The sequence below is a fragment of the Oncorhynchus keta genome, chromosome 27, assembly GCF_023373465.1.
Source record: "Oncorhynchus keta strain PuntledgeMale-10-30-2019 chromosome 27, Oket_V2, whole genome shotgun sequence".
Classification (NCBI taxonomy): domain Eukaryota; kingdom Metazoa; phylum Chordata; class Actinopteri; order Salmoniformes; family Salmonidae; genus Oncorhynchus; species Oncorhynchus keta.
In genome coordinates, this window is record NC_068447.1 from 19,937,038 (window position 1) to 19,944,477 (window position 7,440).

The window sequence follows — 7,440 nt, forward strand, 5'->3', positions numbered from 1 at the left end:
CCAGAAGAATGGATCTATACAGTATTTAAACTCTAGAAGAAGGGATCTATACAGTATTTAAACTCTAGAAGAAGGGATCTATACAGTATTTAAACTCCAGAAGAAGGGATCTATACAGTATGTAAACTCTAGAAGAAGGGATCTATACAGTATTTAAACTCTAGAAGAAGGGCTCTATACAGTATTTAAACTCTAGAAGAAGGGATCTATACAGTATTTAAACTCTAGAAGAAGGGATCTATACAGTATTTAAACTCCAGAAGAAGGATCTATACAGTATTTTAAGGGATCTATACAGTATTTAAACTCTAGAAGGGATCTATACAGTATTTAAACTCTAGAAGAAGGGATCTATACAGTATTTAAACTCTAGAAGGGATCTATACAGTATTTAAACTCTAGAAGAAGGGATCTATACAGTATTTAAACTCCAGAAGAAGGGATCTATACAGTATTTAAACTCCAGAAGAAGGGATCTATACAGTATTTAAACTCTAGAAGAAGGGATCTATACAGTATTTAAACTCCAGAAGAAGGGATCTATACAGTATTTAAACTCCAGAAGAAGGGATCTATACAGTATTTAAACTCTAGAAGAAGGGATCTATACAGTATTTAAACTCTAGAAGAAGGGCTCTATACAGTATTTAAACTCTAGAAGAAGGGATCTATACAGTATTTAAACTCTAGAAGAAGGGATCTATACAGTATTTAAACTCCAGAAGAAGGGATCTATACAGTATTTAAACTCCAGAAGAAGGGATCTATACAGTATTTAAACTCTAGAAGGGATCTATACAGTATTTAAACTCTAGAAGAAGGGATCTATACAGTATTTAAACTCTAGAAGGGATCTATACAGTATTTAAACTCTAGAAGAAGGGATCTATACAGTATTTAAACTCCAGAAGAAGGGATCTATACAGTATTTAAACTCCAGAAGAAGGGATCTATACAGTATTTAAACTCTAGAAGAAGGGATCTATACAGTATTTAAACTCCAGAAGAAGGGATCTATACAGTATTTAAACTCTAGAAGAAGGGATCTATACAGTATTTAAACTCCAGAAGAAGGGATCTATACAGTATTTAAACTCCAGAAGAAGGGATCTATACAGTATTTAAACTCTAGAAGAAGGGATCTATACAGTATTTAAACTCTAGAAGAAGGGATCTATACAGTATTTAAACTCTAGAAGAAGGGATCTATACAGTATTTAAACTCTAGAAGAAGGGATCTATACAGTATTTAAACTCTAGAAGAAGGGATCTATACAGTATTTAAACTCCAGAAGAAGGGATCTATACAGTATTTAAACTCTAGAAGGGATCTATACAGTATTTAAACTCTAGAAGAAGGGATCTATACAGTATTTAAACTCTAGAAGGGATCTATACAGTATTTAAACTCTAGAAGAAGGGATCTATACAGTATTTAAACTCCAGAAGAAGGGATCTATACAGTATTTAAACTCCAGAAGAAGGGATCTATACAGTATTTAAACTCTAGAAGAAGGGATCTATACAGTATTTAAACTCCAGAAGAAGGGATCTATACAGTATTTAAACTCTAGAAGAAGGGATCTATACAGTATTTAAACTCCAGAAGAAGGGATCTATACAGTATTTAAACTCCAGAAGAAGGGATCTATACAGTATTTAAACTCTAGAAGAAGGGATCTATACAGTATTTAAACTCCAGAAGAAGGGATCTATGCAGTATTTAAACTCCAGAAGAAGGGATCTATACAGTATTTAAACTCTAGAAGGGATCTATACAGTATTTAAACTCTAGAAGAAGGGATCTATACAGTATTTAAACTCTAGAAGAAGGGATCTATACAGTATTTAAACTCTAGAAGAAGGGATCTATGCAGTATTTAAACTCCAGAAGAAGGGATCTATACAGTATTTAAACTCCAGAAGAAGGGATCTATACAGTATTTAAACTCCAGAAGGGATCTATACAGTATTTAAACTCCAGAAGAAGGGATCTATGCAGTATTTAAACTCTAGAAGAAGGGATCTATACAGTATTTAAACTCCAGAAGAAGGGATCTATACAGTATTTAAACTCCAGAAGAAGGGATCTATACAGTATTTAAACTCCAGAAGAAGGGATCTATACAGTATTTAAACTCCAGAAGAAGGGATCTATACAGTATTTAAACTCTAGAAGAAGGGATCTATACAGTATTTAAACTCCAGAAGAAGGGATCTATACAGTATTTAAACTCTAGAAGAAGGGATCTATGCAGTATTTAAACTCCAGAAGAAGGGATCTATACAGTATTTAAACTCCAGAAGAAGGGATCTATACAGTATTTAAACTCCAGAAGAAGGGATCTATACAGTATTTAAACTCCAGAAGAAGGGATCTATACAGTATTTAAACTCCAGAAGAAGGATCTAGAAGAAGGGATCTATACAGTATTTAAACTCCAGAAGAAGGGATCTATACAGTATTTAAACTCCAGAAGAAGGGATCTATACAGTATTTAAACTCCAGAAGAAGGGATCTTTACAGTATTTAAACTCCAGAAGAAGGGATCTATACAGTATTTAAACTCTTAGAAGAAGGGATCAGTATTTTAAACTCCAGAAGAAGGGATCTATACAGTATTTAAACTCTAGAAGAAGGGATCTATACAGTATTTAAACTCCAGAAGAAGGGATCTATACAGTATTTAAACTCCAGAAGAAGGGATCTATACAGTATTTAAACTCCAGAAGAAGGGATCTATACAGTATTTAAACTCCAGAAGAAGGGATCTATACAGTATTTAAACTCCAGAAGAAGGGATCTATACAGTATTTAAACTCCAGAAGAAGGGATCTATACAGTATTTAAACTCCAGAAGAAGGGATCTATACAGTATTTAAACTCCAGAAGAAGGGATCTATACAGTATTTAAACTCTAGAAGAAGGGATCTATACAGTATTTAAACTCCAGAAGAAGGGATCTATACAGTATTTAAACTCCAGAAGAAGGGATCTATACAGTATTTAAACTCCAGAAGAAGGGATCTATACAGTATTTAAACTCCAGAAGAAGGGATCTATACAGTATTTAAACTCTAGAAGAAGGGATCTATACAGTATTTAAACTCCAGAAGAAGGGATCTATACAGTATTTAAACTCCAGAAGAAGGGATCTATACAGTATTTAAACTCCAGAAGAAGGGATCTATACAGTATTTAAACTCCAGAAGAAGGGATCTATACAGTATTTAAACTCCAGAAGAAGGGATCTATACAGTATTTAAACTCCAGAAGAAGGGATCTACAGTATTTAAACTCCAGAAGAAGTATTTAAACTCCAGAAGAAGGGATCTATACAGTATTTAAACTCCAGAAGAAGGGATCTATACAGTATTTAAACTCCAGAAGAAGGGATCTATACAGTATTTAAACTCCAGAAGAAGGGATCTATACAGTATTTAAACTCCAGAAGAAGGGATCTATACAGTATTTAAACTCCAGAAGAAGGGATCTATACAGTATTTAAACTCCAGAAGAAGGGATCTATACAGTATTTAAACTCCAGAAGAAGGGATCTATACAGTATTTAAACTCCAGAAGAAGGGATCTATACAGTATTTAAACTCCAGAAGAAGGGATCTATACAGTATTTAAACTCCAGAAGAAGGGATCTATACAGTATTTAAACTCCAGAAGAAGGGTATACAGTATTTAAACTCCAGAAGAAGGGATCTATACAGTATTTAAACTCAGAAGAAGGGATCTATACAGTATTTAAACTCCAGAAGAAGGGATCTATACAGTATTTAAACTCTAGAAGAAGGGATCTATACAGTATTTAAACTCCAGAAGAAGGGATCTATACAGTATTTAAACTCCAGAAGAAGGGATCTATACAGTATTTAAACTCCAGAAGGGATCTATACAGTATTTAAACTCCAGAAGAAGGGATCTATACAGTATTTAAACTCTAGAAGAAGGGATCTATACAGTATTTCCAGAAAACAGTATTTAAACCAGAAGAAGGGATCTATACAGTATTTAAACTCCAGAAGAAGGGATCTATACAGTATTTAAACTCCAGAAGAAGGGATCTATACAGTATTTAAACTCTAGAAGAAGGGATCTATACAGTATTTAAACTCCAGAAGAAGGGATCTATACAGTATTTAAACTCCAGAAGAAGGGATCTATACAGTATTTAAACTCTATACAGTATTTAAAAGAAGGGATCTATTTAAACTCCAGAAGAAGGGATCTATACAGTATTTAAACTCTAGAAGAAGGGATCTATACAGTATTTAAACTCCAGAAGAAGGGATCTATACAGTATTTAAACTCCAGAAGAAGGGATCTATACAGTATTTAAACTCCAGAAGAAGGGATCTATACAGTATTTAAACTCCAGAAGAAGGGATCTATACAGTATTTAAACTCTAGAAGAAGGGATCTATGCAGTATTTAAACTCCAGAAGAAGGGATCTATACAGTATTTAAACTCCAGAAGAAGGGATCTATACAGTATTTAAACTCCAGAAGGGATCTATACAGTATTTAAACTCCAGAAGAAGGGATCTATACAGTATTTAAACTCCAGAAGAAGGGATCTATACAGTATTTAAACTCCAGAAGAAGGGATCTATACAGTATTTAAACTCCAGAAGGGATCTATACAGTATTTATTACAGTATTTAAACTCCAGAAAAGGGATCTATACAGTATTTAAACTCTAGAAGAAGGGATCTATACAGTATTTAAAAGAAGGGATCTATACAGTATTTAAACTCCAGAAGAAGGGATCTATACAGTATTTAAACTCTAGTATTTAAACTCCAGAAGAAGGGATCTATACAGTATTTAAACTCTAGAAGAAGGGATCTATACAGTATTTAAACTCTAGAAGAAGGGATCTATACAGTATTTAAACTCCAGAAGAAGGGATCTATACAGTATTTAAACTCCAGAAGAAGGGATCTATACAGTATTTAAACTCTAGAAGAAGGGATCTATACAGTATTTAAACTCCAGAAGAAGGGATCTATACAGTATTTAAACTCCAGAAGAAGGGATCTATACAGTATTTAAACTCCAGAAGAAGGGATCTATACAGTATTTAAACTCCAGAAGAAGGGATCTATACAGTATTTAAACTCTAGAAGAAGGGATCTATACAGTATTTAAACTCCAGAAGAAGGGATCTATACAGTATTTAAACTCCAGAAGAAGGGATCTATACAGTATTTAAACTCTAGAAGAAGGGATCTATACAGTATTTAAACTCTAGAAGAAGGGATCTATACAGTATTTAAACTCTAGAAGAAGGGATCTAATTAGGCACTACACAGGATTCTTATTTAGATCAGTGATACTATCAAGAGCAGTGTGTGGTTTCCTTTTTCCTTCATCAGGTTCTACATGGCACCTTTATTCTTAGACTGTAGTGTTTAGGAGTTTTAGCGAGAGAGGAAACAACACTAAAAGAGAAGGTATCTAATTATGCACAAAACAGGACTCACCATAATAGTGTTTTCAACCTTTTCCTCTTGCAAGGTGTTACACAACTCTTGATTAAGTGGTTTTACAATACACCATGTCATGCCTCAGAACACCTTAGATTGAATGTTTCAGTGCACCTTAAATCTGTCTCATAACCCCTTACACACACGTGCTTCAAAACTCCAGGTTTCCTCTCTTTAAAGTTGGTGTCAGTGCAGTTGCCACTAGTTTGTGTTACAAAACACTGCATTTTAACAGTGTATATAGTGTTATGAACATTCATATCATAACACAACCTAAGCAGGTTCTTCACACACACACACACACACACACACACACACACACACACACACACACACACACACACACACACACACACACACACACACACACACACACACACACACACACACACACACACACACACACACACACACACACACACACACACACACACACACACACACACACACACACACACACACACACACACACACACTGAGACAGCATGAATGTGAATGGCTGGGAATCCATTTTCTCCTCCAGTTGATGACTATAAATATGAAGAATTTGTCCACTCTGTTCTGAAAGGGAGAGCCAGTCCACCCTCCACACCCTCTTCAACCCTGTCTAATAAACATAGCATCATCTCTTCAGGAACAAGATGTGCATCAAATGGGGATGGGCTGAATCAAACCCGGACAGATTGATAGGGTCATGACTTTTATCATAACATCCTGATCTGCACCGCTCTCCGCTGCTGTCCATCACACCAACGGTGTGCTTCAGAATTGACAGGATCGCCACTAACCGGGGCATCTATCTATCTATTCGTAAATAATCTGCAAATTGTTAAATAGCCTACGACACCTGTTCAGAACTTCAACGCGCAATTCCCAAAGGACATAAACAAGTTCCTCACATCGCTGACCCATTGGCTCCAGTCCTTTACTGAGTATGAATTATTGATCAGACAGGTGGAAAATACGGCCCCTCTGGCGTCTCTCGAAGTGGTATGTCACATCACTGACAGCACGCAAAAAAAGTGATGAAAGTGTAGACCACCAAATAAACCGTTTTCAACCGGTAAAATATTATTCCTAATTATACTCACTCAGCCTCGCAGGTGAACCGGAGGAGCGATGTTGCCCGGCATTCCGGTCTCTCTCTCTCTCTCTCTCTGCAAGCTTTTCAAATGTGTTCTCTTGGGACAGCGCACGCCTTGGCTTTTGCAAGCATTCTCTGCAAAGATCCGCCCTCCTCACTCACTCAAAACCATCCCTCAATTTTCTGCGATATAAAACGCGAAATCAGCATAGCACTGTGCAAAACTGTAGTTTTCTGTTTCTGGAGCAGAAGTAGCGGCTTCTGTTTCTATTTTAGAAGATGCTTCTCGCGCTACCAGGGGCTCATCTCTCGGTTTCCTTTCCTGTCCATCTGTGCTCGCGATTGCTCTGGACCATGTGATGGAGGCAGGAGGTAGGAGGCAGGCGCCCTACCCATTCCCTGACGCGACCTCCTCCACATAGCTCCCCCCAATGGACAGCCTAAGAAATCATAAAAAGAGGTCTAAATAAATAATATTGACGATATGGGGACACGCACAGTATTTCTTGCGAGATGATAATGATCTAAATATAAATTATTCATAATAATAACCTCTGTATTTATTCCTCATCAAGTCTAGAATATTCTCATTGTAAAACATTGGAGCCATGCCACATAAGAGAGGCCACTGCTGCCTGGGCTATATAATACATACATAGTGCATGAGCTTGGGTCTAAGTAAGGAAACTATTCATTCACATTGCATGTAGCCCACAGCAAGTTTCTGGTAGCTTCCCTTTTTCCATGTATACTGGGCTTTATGGGGAATGTCCAGTGTGAGAGAAGGAGTGAGTGAAAAAGAGAGGGGGGAGACCGAGAGAGAGGGAGGAAGAGACAGAGAGAGAGGGGAGGGA

The 7,440-nt window shown here is 36.4% G+C and overlaps 1 protein-coding gene across 3 annotated transcripts in view; it reads right to left on the reverse strand.

The window, feature by feature from the left end:
* Positions 1-6,926, reverse strand: part of LOC118371512 (uncharacterized) — a 117,581-nt gene extending 110,655 nt beyond the window's left edge. For all 3 annotated transcript variants that reach the window (XM_035756982.2, XM_052481888.1, XM_052481887.1), the window contains exon 1: positions 6,594-6,926. The gene's annotated coding sequence lies outside the window, so the exon portion shown is untranslated. The remainder of the gene's footprint in view (positions 1-6,593) is intronic.
* Positions 6,927-7,440: the final 514 nt, after the last annotated feature.